The 24431-nt window shown below is 44.5% G+C and overlaps 1 long non-coding RNA gene across 1 annotated transcript; it reads right to left on the minus strand.

Moving 5' to 3' along the window:
* Positions 1-982: 982 nt before the first annotated feature.
* On the minus strand, positions 983-3030 carry LOC135904215 (uncharacterized). The gene is made up of 2 exons (XR_010565040.1): positions 2378-3030; positions 983-1096 (listed from the first exon to the last, which is right to left on the minus strand). It is a non-coding gene; the product is annotated as an uncharacterized lncRNA (long non-coding RNA).
* Positions 3031-24431: the final 21401 nt, after the last annotated feature.

Consider the following 24431-nt stretch of genomic DNA (forward strand, 5'->3'; position numbering starts at 1 on the left):
AGTGCTCCGGACATGTGCATTACGAGTGGCCCAAAATTTACCCCCTGCCATACCACCAATATCAAATTCAGTGAACTTGGGGAAATGCTGTCGCGAATCTCTGTGCGTAATAAACTCACGTTTATCAAATAAAGATTTTGTAGAAGATTTTGTAGAAGATGGCAGTGTGTAGAAGTCACACTGCCATCATTAGCTACGTTTCCCAATGTCCAGAGAAAAGACTTATTTACGCTAAACAATTGTTAGGGGAATCGCGGGACATCTTCCCTTATGAAAATGGTTATGTCCTTTATGTTTACTGTATGTTTCCCGCAGTTCACATGAGGAAATATCCTTTATGTTTCCTCCATGTTGAAATTTGGCCACTGCTTTTATGTTTCCTTCGTGTGTCCTCCCTGTATGTATCCCTTATGTTACCGTACTTTATGTTTCCTCCATGTTGAAATTTGGCCACTGCTTTTATGTTTCCTTCATGTGTCCTCCCTTTATGTATCCCTTATGTTACCGTACTTTATGTTTCCTCCATGTTGAAATTTGGCCACTGCTTTTATGTTTCCTTCGTGTGTCCTACCTTTATGCATCCTTTATGTGGCCGCAGTGACTAAATCCTGTATTTTACGTAGACATGCATAGATGAAGAGTTCCGTGTACACATTTTATATCTATAAATTCTTCCTGAGTTAAAAAGTTTTGCATTGGTTTTCATTGTAAGGTTACTGTTCCCTACATGATGCAGCGCATGGATTGAAACTCTGCTATGGCACAGAAATTCATGACAATTTGTTCTAAAATTGCAAACTAATTAGCCTTCATAGATTATTTCAGTATAACACTTGGAGAACCACTGTACGTTCCTCACTGCAGTGCTGCTGTTCTAGTTATGTCTTTGTGACTAATATAATATGTAATGTTTGCATGGAAAGATCAGGTTGGATCAGTGCTTGCACTTTTAAAAGAAAGTTTTGACTATACTTTGCAAAAGTTTGTCTGAAACTACGAACAGTTTATTGGACTATCTGAATGTTACTTCAGTTTGCCACGTCTGCTCACAGCAGACCTCTGGAATGTGTTGCTTGGGTGAGAGCTCACAAGGCACCTGAAAAACAAAACAAAAGCCAATCTTTTTCACTTATTCAAAAATATTCATTTAAGCAAGAACAGCCTGGCCTGTATGCACACAGCGAAGAAACGTGGAGAAGTCAAAAACAGATCATAAAAACATCAGGGCAACACAGAAGCTTTTAACTAATTGTTTGAAAGAGACTGAGCTGCCAGTCCACTCAGGTATTAAATTGCTCACAAATTTTTTAAAACATTTCTGCAGCAGCTGCTAAGTAGTACATGACCTATAGGAGTAGGCAACTGGCCAAGAAATCTTTGTGTGCCTGCTTGTACAGATGTCTCGTAGTTATATCTCAAGTGGTTACACTGTTATATGGTAAAATTCAGGCGGGAATAAAACCAGCCGCAAACATCAGACTACATGGGAAATTATCACCAAAACTTAAAGATCTAGTAAATCAAATGAACAATCGATTACGAAGGGTCTAAAACCTAGACCGCGATTTTGTAGCGATCCCTTTTCCGATGCTACTCCTTTGCTCATTGATCTGACCGACATTCCGCTATCGTTATTAACTATAACAGCCAGCCGTGAAAGGTGGGTTATAAGAGTGGCAAACATCGAGCGCAAAGCATCGCAAGAAAATCGCATCCCTTATTAGGCAGTGCTACAAACCACTGTCTTTAACAATCGCAGGAACTCACATCCCGTTCTTCGGATGAAAATATTAATGAAAACGAGCGTCTGATTGAGATGCCTCGATTAAAAAGAAATTTCGCTGTTGTAATGTCGGTCTACATTTGCCCTACAATATAGAAGACAAATACACGAGCACGTCGAAGAACACAAACAATGCAGACAAGTTCTCGCGAAGCTGCACTTCAATCTGAACACTATCAATAAAGTAATCTTCACACAAGCTAATACCTGTTCAAGTGTCAAACATCGCAGTCGCGTGCCAACTCGCGATGCCCGTGACACATCGACATGCATTACAAACGTAACTTGCGGAAATTCATATCTACGGAAGAATTTCTTGCCGGGAAACTACCGAGAAAACAGTAACTTTCAGCGTTTACGTAAATATTTGCCCATTAAGTCCCAACAATCGGCGGTGGTAGCACATCACTCCATAAAGCAAGTAAGCGGTAAGAAATGATACATTTCACGGAAACTCCCCTCGTGAAACGCTTTGCTAAATGTGCACAGCAACATGGTCAACGTACGCTCAGAAAGTGTTCTGTTGTCGTTCCACAAAGCTTACTACATGAACCAAAAGCTGCGAGAATGCGCGCAAGCGTCAGATCTGCTTACCTTCAATGTGGTCAGCAAACGGCTTCTTCGTCTCGCAGGCACCACGCGACGACACTCTTTCCAGCGCGAACACTGTTGAATCGCCGATGAACACCAGCGCACGAAAGCACAACTGTCAACAAATTCTTTCACGCACCATAATTCGAAGCCACAGTATCAGGTATTCCACGAGCGAACGCGGACAGGCGAGAACAAAGGCCGCTCGCACGGGTGCTGTAGTACACAAGACACTGGCGTATCACACGAAACATAAGGCGAACTAATGGCGTTACACGAGTCCAGAGGTTTCCTGATGGTTAATGCACACGGTACGGATCACAGTTTGTTTAGGCACTTCGAAAATATGATTAAATTACTGTGTAACGAACACTCTCACCGCTCACAGCAAAACAACGTGACCCAGCTCACCGTCAACCGTTACACTGCGGCAGCGCCGCACTGCGGTTAAAACGTGAATTTAGCCTCCGAGATCTACATTTTTCTTTAGGGCGTGCATTTTGGAAAAGCACGGCCTTCGAGATTTAAAAACGTCGTTGCTGGAAGGAAGGCTGGTATTTAAACACAAATTATTGATTTTAAAGTGTCTTGGTGCGCTGCCTTGTTTTTTTAAAGTATATGCAGAGATTTTAGACGAACTATGCGCGAACGCTTGTCCTGTGGTTTGTCGGCGGACACGAGCCAATCAGCGCGCATCATGTGCTGTTCCATCGCTTGGGATGGCGCACGGTATCCGGGCAGCCGCGAGATCTGTGACGCCTACCGATCAGAAATTCGGAATTGCCACACATATACACGCTTCTTATGGTGCCCAGTGACGTGTTTTTGAGAATGTCAGGCTTTATCTTGCATAGGTGGCACCATATTTGCTCGTAGCGTAAGGAATGAAGGCGACAAAATGTGGCGATAGCTGGCTTGCAGCGGCAGCGGAATTTCGGCCAAAGTGAAACAGGCGTACTGCTTGCATGCTCGCGTAATCAAATACGGCCATACTCCGCACACAACTTTCATACTTAGCCAACTCACAATTATAAATTGTTCAGTTGTACGCCCAAGCAAGCATTTACGGGATCCGCGCTGCCCTGCTTCTACGCGTGCTAATATCGACACAGCAGTTACTCGTACTTGTGGTCAGCGCGAAAGCGACACGGACAAAAGGAAGAAACACAACAAGACGGCGCTGTTTCTTCGGAGTGTTCCTTGTTTCCGCGTTGCTTTTGCGCTGTTGCTAAAGGTACGATGAATCGTAACCAACTCGCCCACTATATGCTCTATGTTACCTACGTGTGTACTGAAGTGCACACCTAGGTAACATCCTGCCGTAAACACAAAGGACACATCCTACAAGAATTATAATAAGGGTTGTTTTCTTGGACCAAATGAAAGCATAAGTCAAGATTTAGTACTTACAATGACTCTGCTGAGTGTATCAATGCCTGTCACACAGTACAGATAGATCTGCCTATATTATATGTAAAGACAGTTGTTATGTGCACTCTATGTTACCTACATGTGCACTCAAGTGTACACTCAGGTAACACATAGTGCACATCCAGTTAACATCCTGCCGTAAACATAAAGGACACATCCTAGAGGCATAATAAAGGTAACTTCCTCGAGGTATACGTTAGGATGAGTAAACACGTAGTACACACAAAGTTCACATCCTGGAGGTCACACAAAGGACAAGGAAACATAAAGGTCACATAGGACACAAGAAGGAAACATAAAGGAAACATAAAGGCAATGGCCATTTTCATAGGGGTTAACAGCAATGCGTCGCGTAATGTTAGCTTTTCCGGCTTAATTGGGAACGGTACAAACGATAATTCAATGCTGCTCTCTTTTTTTTTTTAATGCGGGATATGAACTTTGCATGGAGTCATCGCTGAATTAAACCACACAGCATCTTTATGTTAGGTGACAGCTAGGACCAAGTAATGGCTAATTCGGGCCTCGGCAACCATATGGAAGCACTCTGGAGCTTTATGCGCCTTTACGAACGCGCTAATGGTTTAGCCTGTTGTCCTGGGAGAACTGTGAACACAACTGGGCTTCCAATATAGATAAAATTGGGAGGGTGGAAGGGGATACAATCGCCAATGTTCTGGCGAAGTAAAATGTGCGTGGATGCATTAGTGCCGTTGTAAAAGTTCCTTAACAAGTGCTCGAAACCGTCACATGCTGGAAATTCTCTTTCAAATGGACCCGCCATATACGGGGAGCGTATTAAAGGATGTGATTTAATTGCAGGCAACTGGAAGTGTTAGTGCAGCTGCTGGAACGAAATAGCTTCCCTGGAAATGGGTTTGTGATGCTGCACTGTGGCACTAGTCTGCTATCCGTCTCTCGCGTTTTCTTGTGTATTTATTTGCGCATTTGCTCATTTGTTTATTTTGTTGCTGTTATCCTGTCAAACCAAACACTCATATCAAGATCCTTGAATATAGCCTATAGCTGAAACCTTCAGCCGTCACAGATACATACGGCTGTGAATTCTCTAAAATCTGAGTGTCGTTGATCTTTTGCACGATTACCTATGTGGTTTTTCGCGCACCTTCCTGATTTTTGCTAACACGCACACACACACATGTATGTATGTATGTATGTATGTATGTATGTATGTATGTATGTATGTATGTATGTATGTATGTATGTATGTATGTATGTATGTATGTATGTATGTATGTATGTATGTATGTATGTATGTATGTGTACGTATGTATGTATGTATGTGTACGTATGTATGTATGTATGTGTACGTATGTGTGTGTATGTAGTAATGTATGTATGTATGTATGTATGTATGTATGTATGTATGTATGTATGTGTGCGTGTGTGTGTGTGTGTGCGCGCGTATTTTATCGGCAAATGAAACCTTGAGAGTTCTTTATTGTGCATAATGATAAGGTTACAAATGAGGTGAGTAAAAACTTTATTGAATATAAACAAAATATGGGACGATAAAAAGGGCACCGGTCCGGTTGTTTGTGTCCTTCTTCAGTCCTGGTCTCTTTCGCCTTGCCTTTACTCATTCAAACATGAACCAGCTAGCCCAAGCAAGAGTTTTACTTAAGAGGAAGCTTTAGCTCGGGTGCTCCTATCTAAATACATGTAAAAGCAGAATTCGTTTTTCTAGGAAACCACTGCACCAAATTTGACGGGGTTTGCTGCATTTAAAAGAAAAACTTAAAATCTAGTGACTGTTGGTTTCGAATTTTCGATTTCGGTCGTCAATTTTTTACAAAAATTTGGCAAAAATCGCAAATTTTCAGAAAACGAAACTATCAAGTTTACAACTCCGCAACTCAGCAAGCAAAAATGATATCGCAATTCTGTGAAATGTACCTGATAGCACATCTAAAGCGGACAAAATTGATATGTTACACATGAACCTAAAAAAATTGGGAAATGTGCAATTACAACTTTTGCAGAACCCTCGTAAACAATGTAACAAATTCACGTAAGATGGAAACTCACATAACAAATTTGTCCGCTTTGAATGGTCTAATGGATGCCTTTTACAGAATCGCGATATCTGTTCTTGATGCATAGCTATTAGTTTGTAAACTTCGTGCTTCTATTTTTTTCAAACGTCTGAATTTTTGAAAATCCTTTTAACAAAATTCAAGCCCTAAATCAAAATTCCACTTCCAACAGTCACTAGAATTTAACTTTTTCTCTCAAATGCAACAAATTTCATTAAAATCGGTCCAGGGGTTATCTCAGAAAAACGTTTTTGCGTTTTTACATGTATTTGAATAGGCCGCGTCGGAGTTGGGCCCGAGCTAAAGCTTCCTCTTAAGGGACGATGGTCGGGGCCTTTACCAGGGCCCCACTGGCACGAGCGGTTCGCTGGGCTTTGTCCTGAAGAGCCAACTGGCTCCCACGACCCCCGTCCGGACGCCATGCCTCCTACTGCCTGTTCATCATCAGTGTATGTTGGTGTAATACGGGGCTGTCTATGGGCGATTATAAATGCATACAGAGGGAGGTCCCATAGTCAACAGACTGTACAGGGGACCTCCCATTACAAATGAGTAGGATATGTAAATACAAAGCAGCTATATGCAAACACAAGACACCATATTAAGTTAGTCGGTAGCTAACGCTGTAAAATATATAATGACACAAAGCAATTATTAATATAACGATAACGATCAAATTCTTATAGTGAGTGAAAAAAATTACGAATGTTTGATTTGAATGCGTAAAAATGAGAGAGTATTTTAATATGACATGGTAATGAGTTCCAAAGTAGTGTGGCTGAAAAATTAGTAGTACATTTACCACAATTGCTTCTAGGTTTTGGCAGTATATAGCTGTTGGTAGAAGCGAAACGGGTAGACGTGGAATGTGGATACTGGCTGTTAGTAATTATATGGAATAGGAGCTTCCGTTAACAAATTTGTAAACAAGTATTCCAAATGAGTATTTATTTAGTTTCTGTAGCGATAAAATGCCCATAGAGCTGAGCAATAGAGATATTTCTGTTGTGCAGCTACTACGTCTAATGATGCGAATTGCTTGATTTTGGGAATGCTGTAGTGGGGATAAATGTGTGAGATACGTGTACCCCCATGATGATATGCAATGATTAATATGCGTGTGAATAAAGGCTTAATAGAATGAGTGTCTTCACAATAAAGAAATTGCGAAGTTTAATTAATATTCTAATTCCAAATTCTGCTTTCTTTGTTAAGGGTGAAACATGCTCATGAAATTTAAGGTGTTTATCTAAAAAATAAAGATAATAAAAGTGAACAAATAACAATAAATAAGTAATTAAATAACGAAATAATGGGGTTTTACGTGCCAGAACCGCTTTCTGATTATGAGGCATGCCGTAGTGGGGTACTCCGGAAATTTCGACCACCTCGGTATCTTTAACGTGCACCTAAATCTAAGTACACGGGTGTTTTCGCATTTCGCCCCCATCGAAATGCGGCCGCCGTGGCTAAATAATCAAATAATAAAAGTGCTGATAGATGCACCGTGCAATTGTTTCTTGTAGATAGTGTCAAAACGTGTATTTTTGTATGCATTTCACTTTATTGAAACTGATATTTTTATGCCTTATCAGGGTGATGCGGCTCGTCAGGCTGGCTGTAATAGCATTTAGTCGATGGTGCCTACGAAAATTACTTTGTCATTTTTTTGAACTAGGATAAAGCCCGGTTCACTTCAGCTTTCACTGAACTCTCTTTCTCTCGATCTCTTCCGCGCTCTGTCATTGTCTACAGAAGAGCTCTTCTAACAAACCTTCTAAGACCTTCTAACGGCCCTTCTAGCTCCCTAATGGCCACACCAAGGGGGTATTCTGTGAGTGTCCACAAAGTGGTCTGTTGACCTCAGCGCGCACTGAGTGTACAGAGCTCGAAGCCGCTAGGGCAGGGAAATTCCCTTCGGGGAAATCTCGTCCGCCCTTGTGAGGTAGCGGGAGACGGAGCGTAAGACTACGAGTGTCGCGTCGGAGAGAGAGAGAGAAGATTCTTGATGGGAAGGAAAGGTTGGGGTAAAGTGCAGCGCAGTAACTGTCTCTCAGCAGAGGACGCCTCAACCGCGCTGCACAAGGGGTAGGGAATGAATGTAAGGGGAGAGAAAGAGCACCAGAAACAGCAGCACGCCGCGGAAATGTGAGGGAGCTAAAGGCGGTCGGAAGGGAAATGGATGCTCGAGCACAAGAGGAAAGGGAAGCCAGTGCGAGGGGAGTCGGCGAATGCGTGTGCCTCGTACTTTCCCGTACTTTTTATCTGTGACGTCACTGAAAGGGGACATAGCACTGTCCCCATTGTACGTACGAACACTGAGAGGCGAGTCGACGGCTTCGTATTTTCCGACACAGCGATGGAGCCTAAAGGCCTAAATGTAGTCCGACGTAGCGTGAGCGTGCGCACACGTTACGTCACGTTGGCGAGAACAGCAGCACCTATAGTTCGACTAGCGCCTGGGCGATGGTTCGAACGATGGTTCGACCCATTGGCGCGGGATGCGGCCAACGTGCTCCTACGCGCCAGGCGTCTAACGACACTCGCCCGCGTGCCGATAACGTCTGACTATAAACGCGTCTTAACCGACTCGCTTTAGCTGTTCAGTGGAGCTCAACGAATCAGCGTTTGAACGAGACGGCTTTTGCGCTAGAAGACGCGCGCAAAGAAGCGGGGTACAGGGTGCACACGCAGGTCTTCACGAGGCCGGCACCCTCTCCTGCCTATGTTCACGTCTTCAAGGCAAGAAAGCCATTTCGCAATGCATAACTAACTCGCCTGAATCCCCACAGTGTGTAAGAGTACATGTGTGTGACGTTCGGTAAGGAGTAGGGCGCTTCACTACCGTCACGTTTGGCCGGAAGCGAAAGTAAACTCAAGCCGGACTACCTAAACGCGTAGGGCGGACCCATGCCATGTCAAATAGGTGCGCGAATGGTAATTTTCGAGACCGAAGCGAGTATACTTATCGAGTAGCGCCGGAAGTCAATCGAATCGAACGTGAAGTACTTTTGGAACAATTTTCGAATAATGATCGGCCGCTTTCACAGTTATTGTAAAACGACGTTCGCCTGTTGGTGTTCATAAAGTGGGCAAGTTTCTGCGATTGCGCTGCTCGTTGTGAAACGTTCGTTACTGAAAACACAAACGGAGCATTACGAATAAATAAGCAGTTTGTTCGCGCGCACTTTTCGGAGAGTGCGAAACTCCTTACAACCTGCGTGTGGCGGGATCCGCTACGCGTAAGTTCTCGTAATTTATGTCAATGCTGTGCCCACTGGGATGAAGCATGTTTCTTTCAATTTGACGTTTATTTCCGCACAGGTAATATGTGGAAATATTCGAAAAATATTCACATTTACCGATGGTGGCCATTCAATCCTTTATGCGAACGTGCAAACTTTATGCAAACTTTATGTAAAGAAATGCTACTGGCGGCGCAGGTCGCACAGCAATTTTCTTTCAATGCTTTCACTTGTGTCAGCGATGGCGCGATCTCCGTTGGTAACGACGCCCATGTCAGCCCCCTACTCAGAAAGCATTCGTGCCTTTAGAAAATGCGCCCGTGTACTCAGATTTAGATGCACGTTGAAGTACCCCAGGTGGATCAAATTTTCGGAGCCCCCAACTACGGCGTGCCTCATAATCAGATCGTGGTTTAGACGCTAAAATGCATAATTTTTTTTCCTGCCTGCATAGCTGCAATTAAATCAACTAAAAGTCAGTCAAGCGTTTTTTTTTATTTCGTGATTTTATCTTAAAAATTCGGCTAGGCTGTACCAGGGGCGCAGCAGCAATGGGGTCTAGTGCATGGTGCAGAGGCTGCATGTGGGCAGGAAACTACAGAAATGGAGACGTAACCAAACACGCAAGTTACATTTAACGGCGAATTGGAATGCTTGCTTATCTTAGGTTGCAGCTTGTGGGGGTCTTATTGTCCATTTTGCAATCCTGCTCGCTCCTTATTCGTAGTCGGCCCGTTTGTTTTGCAGAGTGTGTTTCGGTGTTAGGGCATCAAGAAACGACTCCTCCACAGTGAGTCTTTTTTTTTTTTTGTTTAGCCACCCGAGCGTCTCCCCGCCATTTCTGGGCCCCACGCGACGAACGCAGAAGCTTCGTGGCCTAGGAAGCTTGAAATGCATGTAACAAATTGCACACTCTCACTCCTGATGAGCACCAGTTCGAGTTTCAGCGGTCCCGTTTGAGGCCTTCCCCCTCAAACGGGACCCCTCCTGTTGGGATGGGAAGAAAACGTCCGAGCTCTGCCTCTCAACGCTGCGCGCGAGGTGTCATTGGGTCATCTTCGAGTCATCTTCGAGTCATTGGGTCATCGATTGGGTCAAATTCGATTGGGTCATGCGTGACGCTACAGTAGCGCGCCAGCCGCTCACGGGGCAGCAAATGCATGATCGAGTAGTGGCGTGTTTCATCTGGTCAACGATACCAAAGTAAAGCGCATTACATTTATTCACCCATGAAACAGCTTACATGCCGAACTTATGGTGCAACTATAGCGGGGGCCCTGTATGGTCTTTCAATTGCGCCCGCTCTATATTCGTAGTGGGCCTGCCGAAGTCATAGGTGGTGGATACGCATTGGCACCTGCTTGTCATGCTGACCGAGCCCTGTACAAAACCTTTCTGTACCCTGCCTGTCGAACGCGGAGGCACCATTGCCTACAAGTGCGTGTAATGCCTGCCAAGAATTGCGCACTTCTGGTCCTTACAAGTCTTGATCAGCGCACGTTTGAGCTTACTGATTGTACTCGTACCTACTATGGCTGAGGCAGCTCTCTCAAGCGTTACCATTCCCGTTCGGATCGACAAACGTACTGCCGAGTTAGGCGTCTCTGAAGGCCGAGCGAGGAGCAGATAATTTAACTCCGATTGCATCAGGCTACAACGGCAGCCTCTTTGCACGCGAAACGTGCTGGATCAAGTAACGGGGTCTTTCCTCCACACATATATACTTAAGCAAGGCGCGTGGGTAGCTTATTTACATAGATATTAACGATAATGCTTAGAACGACAGAAAGCTGAGCTAGTTGGTAAGGATTCATTATGCAAAAAAGAGGTGAGGCGTGCAGACAGGACACAAGAGTAGATAAGCGGACAACACGAACGCCGACTATCAACTGAAGGGAGCACTGAGGCGAAAAAAAGAAAGAAGACACAAAACTCACCTGCGCAAGCTCTAGAATGGTATCACCACGTATCAGTCGGGTACACGTGCCGGTCAACGTGAGAGATAACTGTTAAGGCACTTAATCTCTTCCTTATGTAAAGTAATTTAAGGCTCACTCCCACACGCACTTGCGCCATGATAGATCTGCCATGACTCATAAGAAAAGATACAGGGCCAAACTTCGTGATCGACCAGTTTACGAGGATCTGCTCGAAATTAACATTTCAAGCCAAATGACTATATCCCAAACGTGACTAGAGGGCGACGCTTTCTGAAGGAGGATGCTGTGCCGACGCAGTTTATGTTTGCCAAGCCTGTGAAACAGCGTCGGCCTCCTAAGGAACGAGCACTACGCCGCAGCAAGCCTTACAAGCCATCTTTTGCAAACAGCAAGCCCCGACACTGATCTCAGTCAGCACGATTGTAACAGTGACCAAGATATGCCCTCGGAGAACTGCCGCTTCTTCGTACGAAGAAAATGCGAAAAGGTTTAAAATTTTCTCCAGAGTCCAGTGTGCCTCCAAGAAGCAGCATTTGCTGCTTAAAAGTGCAAATCACAAAATTGAGAGAGAAAGAGAGAGAGCGGGAGAGAAAAGGCATTTTTATTTTACGGATCAAGCTTAGGGAAGGCATCCCTATTCCTAAATTCCTTGAGCTCGGGTGGCCTATCGGGCAGTACATCGGGACCAGCTGAAGCTGATCCTCGAGGTTGGAGCTAGAAATATTTTCCACGACTTTTATAGAAAACTGCCTCAGGTAAAGCGAGGCATGATCTAAAGTTAGCTTAGAACGTGGCTCGATAAATGATAATAAAACTCATGAGTAAATCGGAAAAGAAATCCTTCGGCTTATTGTGACAATAAGTGGTGTCCAAATCCAAGTCTGAGTCAACGTTTATAAATACTTTGATACGTTATAGACGTTAACGATATAGATACATTTATAAAGTATCTATAAACGTTGGTCTGAGTGGCAGCTCTCACTAGAATTCTTTACGCAGATCTTGAGGCCAGCGTTGTGCTGGTTGCATGCGCCGTAAGTAATTTTGACACTGGAAATATGCGGTGAGATTCGCCCACCATCTATAAGAAACCTGCAGAGCATCGTCAAACGTTTCGGCTATGTTTTTGGCTGCTTTTCGTTCATACAAAAATTGAGTCTTGCTATTCTTGAGCTACATTGTAAAATCATTTGGCGGTATTTTGTTGGGACCATCCGGCAACCCTGGAGAACAGACCGCGGCAACCTTCTAGCCTTTGTACCGCGGCCACGAAGGAAGGAAACTCAGGAGAGGCCCTGACGTCACTCTTTGTGAAGCTGAAGCGAAGCCGGAAGTTGTCGTCGCTCATGGCGTTGCTCCGCCTATCGGGCCCGCTCTCCCCTCTTGTTTACGCTTCTCGCGAAACCACGCCGCGCTGCACGCATTCGGCATGCTCGGACGCGCGCGCTGCGCAGCAACACTAAACAATCGCGATGTCTTATTGCATTACCGTTGCCGAATTCATGTTAAAATAAGTTCATAATGAACTTCGCAAATTGGGCCGTGAGGTCGAATCGGCTGCTTTTACCGGCTTTTATGAATATAGAAATAAAGACGTATAAAAAAACATTCCTTATAAGGCCAGCCAAGTGAACTGTTCGCATCAACCACAGTACCGGCCGCTGCCCAGTTCTTGCGTGTTTTTTTTTTTTTAAGGTCACCATTATCGCTGCCTTCTACTTACTTTTCCCTGCTCGGGCTTCCTGGGGCTCTCAGACGGTCTTGCGATACGAAAAAAACGTGCGCATTCTGACTGCACTGCAAGAGCGCACTGGAGACGTGTATGACACACGGACCCATTTGCGATCCATTTGGAGTTTATGAGCGCCAACACATTCTCGCTTGAGAAATCGACGTGCTTTATTTAACAAACTTCGGGTGGACGCGCATCACTGCGAGAGCGCGCCAGTGAGAAAGCAGAATGTCATTTCTGACTGCGTGTTTAGATTCACTGCGGCCTGAGGTGCCTTAACCTTACCACGGTAAGTGAAGCGTCACGGAACCAAAGCTTTGCGATAGCCGGCGCACGGTGCAGAACAGTACGCGCAAAGAACCGGGCTACATGCGACCATGGAACAGCCGTTTGATATGTTCGCAGGCACACATTCTGTGGAGCCTTGCCGACCCTTGCAGCGCATCCGCTAACCTTCACTTCCCTGCGCTTCTCGCGCGCACAGATAGAATACGCCTACGTTAGGGAGGATTCGTTCCTTAAGTCAAAGCAGCCGCTTCTTTCCCATACTCCACGATGAAGCGTCGGATGGCAGGCGCAAGGTGCCGAGGGCAGCAAAATCCACGTATTCTGCGTAACGCTCTATCAGCACGTGTATTGAGGTACACCTGTGGAGGTGTGCATGAACCTCGAACGCGCTCTGCCTAAAAGACTTCGTGCTGTCACGAGTACTGCGAGGAACAAGCAACAGTTAAGCAACATGTGTTTTAATATGCACAAAAGCAAGTTGTTATTGAACACGAACTACGCATTTATAACGTACGTTCTACGTGCCGCAGATGCACCATATGCGCTGTCAAAAGCAGGAATCACTGACTTGCGAGGCGTTCATCGTACAGATCCTGAAACGCAGGGGTTTCAGCCTGCGACGGCACGTTAGCGCGATTCCCCCAGAGGGCAAAATTTCCCGCGGATATTCCTTCGTCCGTTGCCATTGCCGTGGCGGGGTACATTGCGTACAGCGTTGCATGTGCGTTCATTTCGCGAACTTTAGTTCCTCCTGTCCCACCTGGCCACCGCAACATCCGGGAGAGCACGGTCCAGATAACGCAGCGCAACAAAACACGGAGACCAACGCAAACCTGCCCGCGCGGCGCCTTTGCCCCGGTACGAAACATTCGGAGCAGCAAGTGTGAGCGCACAAAACCATCACCATGGAGGAAGGAAACTGAGGAGAGGCCCACGTCGCCGGTGTATGGTTCATCACGGTCCATAATGCTTCGATGCGTATGGATAAGACGCTAAAGAGCGATGAGGCCTTATTGTAATCGGAACGTCACCAGTGAACCTGGCGCCGCCACCTGTAGCAGTTAGATTGCGTCATCGATTCACCAGCGCCGTTGTCCGCAGCAGTCCGTGTCACCGCAGCGCTGTCGTTTACACTGATAGGATCAAGTTTCATAACATTCATGACAGCGGGATATGCGGAGATGAGCAAGTCCCGCATTGCTTACTCATACTTACACTCCTACAGGAGTTTCTGCGTGACTTCTTTTACCGTTCGTTCTAGTATTGTTAGAGCAGTATTATTTGATAGCTTGTTTTTATACCGCGCGTAATGTCATTCCGCAGCGTGTCCTTGTTATATTTGTACTAACTTGTGTATCCTATTTTGTACTGCATCGCATATTGTATTTCCGTATTTACGTTGCACGCGAACTTGCTGTTTCTTTTTATTCTTTAATTTGCGAACTTAGCGCCACTGTATTGTAATCATACTGGCCTATGTATTACTCGCAATCGCACTTAGGGCATATCAAGAAATAAATAAATATTCATAAAAATTACCGTCAATCCACTTCCAGTATCAGCTACACCAGTTTGATCTGTCTCTTGTGTCGTCACCTCCCCCTCTCTTATCGGGCCCTTAACTTTAACTCTGTAACGCATTGTTCGATAGCTTGTTGCGCACTCATTTCCTTCTTCTCATGTTACCTTATTATGCAAAAAGCTTTCTGCACAAAATTACAAAATGCTTCCATATCTTTGCTGCTTGTCTTAGGCTGGGTACGGATATTAATAAGAGGGCTATACCAACATGTCAATTGCATCATTGCCAATGGTCCCAAGTGGGAGACATGGGATCTTTGATAAAATATGGAGAGGAAGCAGGGGTCCAAGAAAATGGTATCGCTCAACACTTGAGTGACAGCAGCCTAGAGTAGCTGCAGCCTCATATGTGAGGAAACAAGTGTGTGAAAATAAAACAAAATGTCATTACTTCATCAGTGCCCATGGAGATTTACACACACACATATATATATATATATATATATATATATATATATATATATATATATATATATATATATATATATATATATATATATATAACGAATTCCGGCAATCAATTTATTATATCCAGTGGGCATCATGCTGGCCCACTGGATTTGGAAGTGGAACGCTCCCCGGCTGCTGCATTTGCTCTTTGAGCGAAATTATTTTTTGACCATACGCTTAATAAAACTTCCTTGCGTTTGCCTTCCCGTGAGTTTAAACTGAAACTCTTGGAAGGACGCACACCAAAACGTCCCGCGAAGGTGCTTGCGCTTAAGGTGCGCAAGCTGACAAATGCCATCCTAAAGCTACCTTCTCCAGGCAAATATCCGCGCTTTGACAGCCTCGCAAAAATACGAAACGACGTCTACCCAGGCGAAAATGTAAGCCAAGCGGACACCCGCCTGCGTGACATGCGTTTCCCCGCAGGCCGGCTGAGGCCGGTGAACAATAGAAGGCAGCATCCACGTGACCCTGCGTTCCCGGATGTTGGTTCCCTAAGTTGGTTTCCATCTGTCCCTATGAGGCCACTGAATACCTAGTGTGTCACGTGATTGGGGAGGTTTCTTCCCTGTATTACTGCCGGAATATACAACAATCCTAGCGCGTGCAATGACGCAGAAACCACGTGCTTCTAAACGCCGTCTCTCCGCTTCGGAATGGCGCACGTCTGTGATCGAGCTGCCATAGGCGATGACGATCTAATCATACAGAGGAAGAACATGCTGCAAAACATCAGGAACGTTCACAGAATGGCCGTGGATGTCAAGAAATTGATGAAATGCGACGTATGTGGCACTTCCCTGCCTACAATGAAGAAGTATTCGGTGCACCAGATCGCTGCGCACAACTTCGAGGCTGACTACGTGCACCTGTGTTCCGGAACAATAAGGGTGAGGAACAGTTTTATTAAGTTTATTCTCAGTCATCGTAAGCAAATGACGTTTAAACGCAATATTATATGTCGGACTTTTTAAAATTTCTTGTTGCGCAGTGTGCCTCCAAAAGCAGTTGTTTATACCTTGCGGGCCTTTGTTTTTTCTTTCTCCATCTGTTTCGCGAAGAGTATCTTTTGCGCACGTGCCTAATTTATTTCCTTGGGGTATGTTGAAGTTTGTATTCTCGTTAAATATAATTTGTTTGTTTATCCATCTATGTATAGTACAGTCATGTGTGCGCGCTCCCAGCGATGCGCTACATGACATACGTTTGGCATGGTCTGCTTTCCTGCCCAGCAAGTGGAGTGAAATTTGACGTTTGCACATCTTTTTTTCTTTTTTAAGCGACAGGAGTAAGCTGTTCTGCGTTCTGACGTTGCTCTGTGCCACATGCGTGCGTGGCCTAGTCTTCGCCTCAATGCACGTTGCAATGCGGCAGAGACGCAGAACCGGGACCATACTTGAATTTGCGGATGTCGCCGGGATGGTTTCCCAGTGTATTGTTTGCAAACTCTTTAGTAGTACATTTCATAGAATAGAGCGAAATGTGACGCTCGCGCACCCTCCCCCCCTTCTTTTTTTTTTTGTTTCTTAAACGAGAGGAGGGATTTGCTCTGCGTTCTCACGTTGCTTTGCGCTACTTGCGTGCGTGGTACAGTCTTCGCCTCAGTGCCGACCGCAATACACTTGCAATTGCGGCTGTCAGCGGCTTGGTCTCCCGGCGTACTTTGGGAAAATTCTTTAGTAGTACCACAGTCCTTCAATTGAAGGACTCTGGTTGTAGGTTTCATAAAATAGAGCCAAATTTGACGCACGCGCAATCCTTTTTTCTTTAAGAAGAGTGTGTTAGGAGGTTACTTGGTAAGACATCTTTTTGTGAACTTAAACTGCGCTTGGGAAAAGACACCAACGTAGAAGAAGACAGGACGAACGCAGACTAGCAACTGGTTTATTGAAATCACACATAATGCTGCCTCTTCGAACCAGGCGCATGCCCAAGCCAGATCATAACCGCGTGACCATGGAACACTCCCTCGCCAAGCCCCTATCTACAGTAAAAATTCAAGCTCTTCTTGAAAAGAAGGAGCTTTTCAAGAAGAAACTGAGGGAAGGGACTCGCACTGTTCTGGGGCGTAGCTTGCACCACGTGCTCTCAGTTCGTCTTTGTCTTATCGTAACAGCATTGCTGTGAATGTGCAGTCTGATTCAATATTGAGGAAGGAGTGAGCATAGATCATGCTTAAGTTTCATACTTGTGTCTTATTAAAACAAAACTAATATGATAAATTTTTTGAAGTTATGGCGCATTGCGTATTTGAAATTCAATTTTAACAGAAATTTGAGCATGATCAAGGGTGACCTCATGACACAGTCGAGTTGAAGGTGAGGGAGTAAAATAAATGCTACGTTAGCCCGTGTCCAAAGCCTTCAAAGTGATTATTTTTGTTTGCATCTCTCTCCCCAAAGTACTTGTCACCATCTAATGCTATTTTGTGCTTTTATTACAGAATTTCATGAATGGAAAGCAGAAGAAGAGGGTAGCCAAAACTGCTGGTTCATTTTGCCCAGGGACCCCAAAAGCTGGCTAGTGGAGAGACAAGGATCCACTATTACTGTAATAGATCAGGTGAGGCAAGGAAAAAGGAAGGTCATAGTGACCGTCGGGAGAAAAGTCAGGGGAGCTGTAGGTCTGGTAAGATATGTCTTTCATTTATTACCATCACAATGGACAACACTCAGAGTCCGACACCTGAAAGCACCACCATAAAAGTTAGGTATCAAAGAAACCATTATGGTCATAAACCAGAAATTCAGCACTTGGGAATGAGTGACAAGGAAAAGGCCAGCGTAGCAGAGAACCTAGAAAGGGGTGTGCCCATGAAAACCATTCTAAAGCGAATAAGAACATCTGTGGCATCCAAGCTGAGGCCAGTGCACTTGGCAGAGTGCTCAACCCTGCATAACATCAAACGGCAGTTTAACATTGCTGCTCCTGAACGTTGTCACACTAATGACGCTGTCAGTGTAGACATGTGGGTGCTTGTGATGAAAGAAAAAGGTGAAACACTTGTCCGCCTGTACAAGGCACAAGGTGCAGTGGACCCAAGTGGTACATTTTCTTCAGCAGACTTTGCTCTTGTTCTGATGACAGAGCCTCAGAAGGAGCTACTAGAAAAATTGGGCCCTGCAGGGACTGTATGTCTCGACTCCACACATGGAACTATAGAGTACCTGTTTGAGCTGACCACTCTTCTGGTGCTAGATAAAGTAGCATCAGTTGTAGCTATAGCTTATTTCATCTGCAATCAGATGAATGAGCAAACTTTGACAGCATTCTTCAAATCTCTGGAGTCGGCCATGGCCCAAAAAGTGGCCGCTAAGACATTGATATCTGATGATGCCTCGCAATTCTACAAAGCATGGTCCAGGGTCATGGGTGCCGCAAAACAGAAACTTCTCTGTGCCTGGCATGTGGATAACAATTGGCGTAAGAAGACACTCGAGTGTGTAGAGAGACAGCTAAGGCCACATGTTTACCATAGTGTGTGGCTACTCTTAAGTTCCTCGCGGAAAAGGCATTTGAAGATTATTTTAAGCAATTCCTTTCTAGTGAGGAAGAAAAACTGAGGGACTTCCTGAAGTACTTCAAAGACCACTATGCAGTAAGGCCGCAAGAGTGGGCCTATCGCTTTAGGACTAGAGCAGCTGTCAACACTAACATGCACCTTGAGAGCAAGCACAGGACGTTAAAGCATACTATGCTGGAGAGAAAACAGAATAAGCATGGTGACAAACTAATTTCTGCCCTCATGGACTTGACAAATCATTTTTTCATGAAAAGGGCTAGCCAGATGATGAAAGGGGCAAAGGGTAAGGAGCTGAGAACAATTCAGAAGAACCACAGGTCTGGCAGTGAAATGGCAGCTTGTGCCAAAATAAATGAAGATAGCATATGGACTGTGCCATCTCAGTCTATTAAAGGGCTCTCATATAAAGTGTCAAAAGTGAAAGATGGTGCTTGCTGTCCTTTGAGGTGCAAGGAATGCGCAGTGTGTGTGCAAGCACAGTCACTGTGTGGTCATCGCTAATCCAACTAGCAGCAACAAGGCCCATGAGAGCTCACCCAAAGAAGCATGTGAGGCAAGTCGGGCATTGCACATTGTACAGAGTATAACAAAGCTGGAAGCAGCCAAAGCAGTGTCAAGCTCAACACTCTTAAGAGCAAAAATGGACTCAGTCAGACAGGCAATATCAGATGGTGAAGTCTCTGAGGGTGTGGCTGAGAAGGCAAACAATTTGTTTGAGCCAGTTTTCATGCTTGTGGAAAGTGAAAGTGACCCAAAAAGAAAGATGCCAGACCATTCAAATGAACCAGCCAACAAAAAAGTTGTGCACCTGTTAAGATTTCACTCTACAAAAAACCCTAGATTGTCGCAGCCATCATCTAGCCTTTCAAGGCCCACTGAAGCTCAAAAGGAAGTCCTTAAATAACAGCTTAGGGACAGCAACATAGAAACTGAAGAGATAACCACGTCAGCAAGGCACGATTACTGGTAACAAGCCGCCAGTGCAGTTAGGAAGAGAGAAGTGGTGCAGTAGTGCTGTGCTGTCATGCCTTATAGAAGCAGGTTGAGGGCTCGCATATAAACAAATCATGACATGTGGTCTCTGATGATTAGCCCGTCTGTTTTTGTCTGTGGTGTGCAGCCATATGTCACAGCTGGATGGTATGTGTGTTAGAGCACGAGAGATGCCTCCATGCTTGTTGTATGAGCTGCTGGTAAGTGTTCTGTGAAAATAGGTACAGACCCAGTGGTTATCTCTGGTAGGTAGCAGCTGTTGGATAGTAGTGTGTTAGAGCACGCCTCCATGCTTGTCATATGAGCCGCTGGTAAGTATGTCTGTACATAGGAAGCGCATTGGACGGTGTGTAGCGTTTCAGTGTGCAAAAGCCTCCAATGTGTTTTGCTACTTATAAATTTGTGTAAACACTCAGTAGCGCAGTAGTCATGATGTTGCACTGCTGAGCTCAAGCCTGCGGGTTCAATCCCAGCAAAGGTGGCTGCATTTCAGTGGTGGTGAAATGAAAAAAAAGAAAAAAAAAGCGTGTAGTTGAATTCAAGTGCACATCACAGAACCCAAGGTGGTCAAAATAATACTGAGTCCCACACTGTGGCATGCCTCATAATTCGATCTAGATGTTGTGTTCCATGTGATGTTCTTTATTGCCCATTTGAATAAACTTTTGTTTTTCAGATTACCAAAATAGAGGGTATATGCAGTGGTGTTGTGTGCAGTCTGGATAAGTTGCTCTGGTCATGAGCACTCAATGAAAACTTCTGCATATTTGGCTGCAGCAGACAGTGTCATAATGATAGTAAAGACTATGCAGAAAGCTTTAGGCCACTCTACATATCAGATCAGTTTTATATTGCATCCCTTATGGTGCTTATGGTGGCAGAATAATAATTGGCAATGCTTCCTTACACATTTAATATTTTTCTTTTTTTCTTTTGGAAGAGCAACCTTGGAAGAATAATCTACAACAATGCTCCTACCTTCTCTTTCACTGTCTCCCCATTTCTTTTCTACACTTCAACTTCATTCTACACACTATCTTATTCTCCTCTTCATCCTACATTGACGGTGTGGGAAAGTGAGCTAAGCGTGCATAAAGATTGCTGTGCAGAACTTAATTGCAGCACTGACGAAGACAAATCTTTGTCAAAAGGTTCATTACAGCTACATTCCCCCTCCAAACACTGTTTATCACTTCAAGCCTTCATATTCCTGTGAGCTTTTGTCTTGTTTAACAGTTGTAACAGTCATACTATTTATTACTATCAATAGCCAGCATACATTTAGCACTGCAAAGTGCTGTTTAGAAGACGTGTGAGTTTCTACTTCCCTTATGATAAATACTCCAGACATTCAGTCTCTAATTTATGAAAATCTTTCAAACATTGCCAGTGATGACCACCATATGGGTTAATGTCGGCATGGGACTGAGGCTTTCCCGCAAAAAGAACAGTTATGTTTTGCTCGTATCATGTGACTGACAGTTTCTGCTGTAATTTTTGCACTTGTCAACTGCACTGTGAAGAGTTCATTTCTGTAAATATGTGCTGGCCTGATTCTTCTTAATCACGCATTTCAGATCTTGTGCTGTGAGATGAGGAGGTGTAAAATAAAAACACCGTGTAGATTTCACAATGCCTTTAAGGAACCACGCAAAGCTTGGAGATGAAGCATTACATGCAACTTGAACCAAGTGTCTGGACACAGCAAGTGAAAGTTGTTTTGTCATGAGTGAGGGTGTCGGCGTTACTTGTAACTGCCTTTAAATAAAAGTTTGTTTCAAAACAGTGGCTCAACTCTGTGTTCCCCCGGTAAAAAACAAAACCATTGGGATCTGCAATTCTCTTTTTAAACATAATTGACCAATATGAATAAAAAAAAACTTTATGAATCAAGATATAAGCTTGCCATACCATGGAAACACTTGAAACTCCTTTTGAGAAGCTTACTCATACGCGAACACATTACAGCAATTATTTTCAAACGTATGCCCACAATTTGCCTCGTCACCATGTCAAGTTTCAAGGCAGATTTTTTTTTAGACTCCAGGAAGCCGTATGCTTAATTCTATCCATTGTTTACTGCATTGCATTTGATTTTCTATAACAAATAAAATCGAATTCTCCATTGATTGCACCGACGCTCACGTTATAATTATATGCTATTATTATTGACTACTCTTTTATATATATTCTTGGATGGTGGGGGCTGCACTGGTGGCGTTCTACGAATTTGCGCCGCGTGTTTGTGCGGGTAAACTTAAGCGTAGAATTTTTTTTTTTGCGCGTTATGAAAACAATGCACTGCAGGTATTTTAATTAATGCAACGAGCTGTATGAAATATCAGTCAAGGGCTTGGAAACGTCGCTATAGAGAATTCCGACTATTTTTTTTTTGCGTGTGTGTATTTGGAGTTGATGCACAGTTTTCTTTATTTACTTATTTTGGCTACATTGTGCCAATTGCGCTTCCATAGAATAAAGAAACGCGCTTCCGCGCGCTTGCCGACTCGATCGCAAGGGGACAGCCCGATCAACATCAACATCAGCAGCAATGGCGAGCAGGTGGAGACGGAATTGAATTGAAGAATTGAAGAGCAGGTAGTGGCGGCAAATGTAGTGATTAGGGAGTTGGGGCGAGCCCTGAAGTGTGATGTGGTGGAGGTGAACCGAATGATTGGAGGGAAAAACTTCCCCCCTTTCGGCCCGGATGGCATCCACTACACTACACCAGCGGGATGGCAGGTAGGAACGAGGGTGGGTCGTAGGGCTCAGGCTTTTTTGCAGGTGCGCAGGGCGGCCCTGCAAGCCAAAACCTAAAAGATGAAGGACAGGGGAGGGGGGGCAGGACAGGAGCACGGAGGAGGAGGAGGAAGAGGAAGAAGGCAGTAAATGTGGGGTTCATCAACATGCAAGGGGGAAGAAATCGCATTAAGTGGGACGAAATAGAAGAACAGTTACAAACGGAAAATTTTCAGGTATATGGTGTTGCCGAAACCCATTTAAGAGATGAGGAAGAGCCACCATTCATTGCGGGATACACCTGGGTTGGTTGCAACAGAAAAAGGGAAGAACGCAGAGGAGGAGGCCTTGGGGCGCTAGTGAAGGGACAGGACTGGGAAAGGGTAAGAGAGAGCTGCAGTGAGCACATGTGGCTCAAGGGCACCGTAGGGAATGTTGAGACAATCCTGGGAGTTGTGTATCTGAAAACGGGGAATGGGTCGAAAGAGGAGAATGCAGAACATTTCAAATGTATGGCCAAGGACATCAGGGAGGTAGCTATGAAACGGGAGATAATCATCCTAGGCGACATGAATGCACATTTGGAATACTTTGACGGGGCGACAGATGCAACAGGGCAGATGTTAGTAGATTTTTGTGAGGCTCATGATTTTGTGATAGCTAATACTGAAATTAAATGTGATGGGAAAATAACATGGGAAAGAAATAACACCCACTCGACAATCGACTACTGCCTAATGTCCCACAAGCTGTATGAACGGTTGGGATGTATGGAAATTGATGAGGAAGGTACAAAAAGCCTGGGGAGTGATCACAAACGAATCAAAATCAGTTTTGGAAGGACAGTACCACTGGTAGAAACTAAAGAAAGGAAAGGTATGAGCAAATTGAATGACAGGCAGCTACAAGAAGTGGCGAAAAACATTGAAAGCATGGTATCCAAGCAACCACAAAGGGCATGGACATACGACGAGATAATAGGTATTTTTAAACGAGAGCTAGAGAAGGGACAGATTAGGAAACTAGGAAGTAAGCAGGGTAAATATAAACCGAAAAGCTGGTGGGACCGAGAAGTTAAGGAAGCCGTAGAGCAACGCAAAGATGCGTGCAGAAAACACAGAGCAGCGAAGAAAAGGGGAGCCACACCAGAAGAGGTGGAGACTAAATGGGAGGAATACCTCGCAATGAAAAGAGAAGCAATGGCATTAATTCAAGCCAAGATAGCAAAAGTTGGGGTACAGTGGATGTTAGAGATACGAAAAAAAGACAGGAATGCCTCTAAGAAATTTTGGGAACACATTAGGCAACAGAATAAGAAGACAGAGGTGGTTCAGCACTCACTGACCACGCCAGATGGAACAAAGGTAGAGGGAGAGGAAGCTCAGGAATATATTAGGTTAACAATAGAGGCAGCATTTGCAGAGCCAGTGGGTAACGAAATGGAGAATAATGACAACAGCAGGACAGCATTAGAGGAGGAGTACAGAAGGATGACAAGTAAGGAATGGGACAGAATTGAACACAAGGTCCCAGTGGGAACAGCGACAGGACCTGACGGCATACCTATGAAATTGATAAGCATATTAGGCCAGAAAAGTAAACTAAAATTACGACAACTTATTGAACAAATAGTAGTAGGGGGAGATGTTCCACAGGACTGGAAATCAAGCAGAATGTTATTAGTTTACAAAGGTAAGGGAGCAGTCCGGTAAGGGAGCAGTCCGGATCTACCGGAGCAGTCCGGTAGTTCAAGTACTAGCCGGACTGATGTATGCAGATGATATAGTACTGCTTGCTGACACCCGAGAAGGACTACAGGAACTAATGAGCATATGTGGAGAGGAGGGAGAAAAATTGGGACTCCAATTGGGTTTCCTACAGGCCAATAACTATCACATCAGTCATATACAGAGTAGCAATGCAGATGGCGAAGGAGAGAATGGAGGAATGGGCAGAACGAGAAGAGATCTTGGGAGAACTGCAGAATGGATTTAGAAGGAACAGAAGGCTAGATGATAATTTATTTGTTATAACACAGTGCATAGAGATAGCGACAGCCAGGCAGAAACCACTATGGA

The sequence above is a fragment of the Dermacentor albipictus genome, chromosome 10 (genome assembly GCF_038994185.2).
Source record: "Dermacentor albipictus isolate Rhodes 1998 colony chromosome 10, USDA_Dalb.pri_finalv2, whole genome shotgun sequence".
NCBI lineage: Eukaryota > Metazoa > Arthropoda > Arachnida > Ixodida > Ixodidae > Dermacentor > Dermacentor albipictus.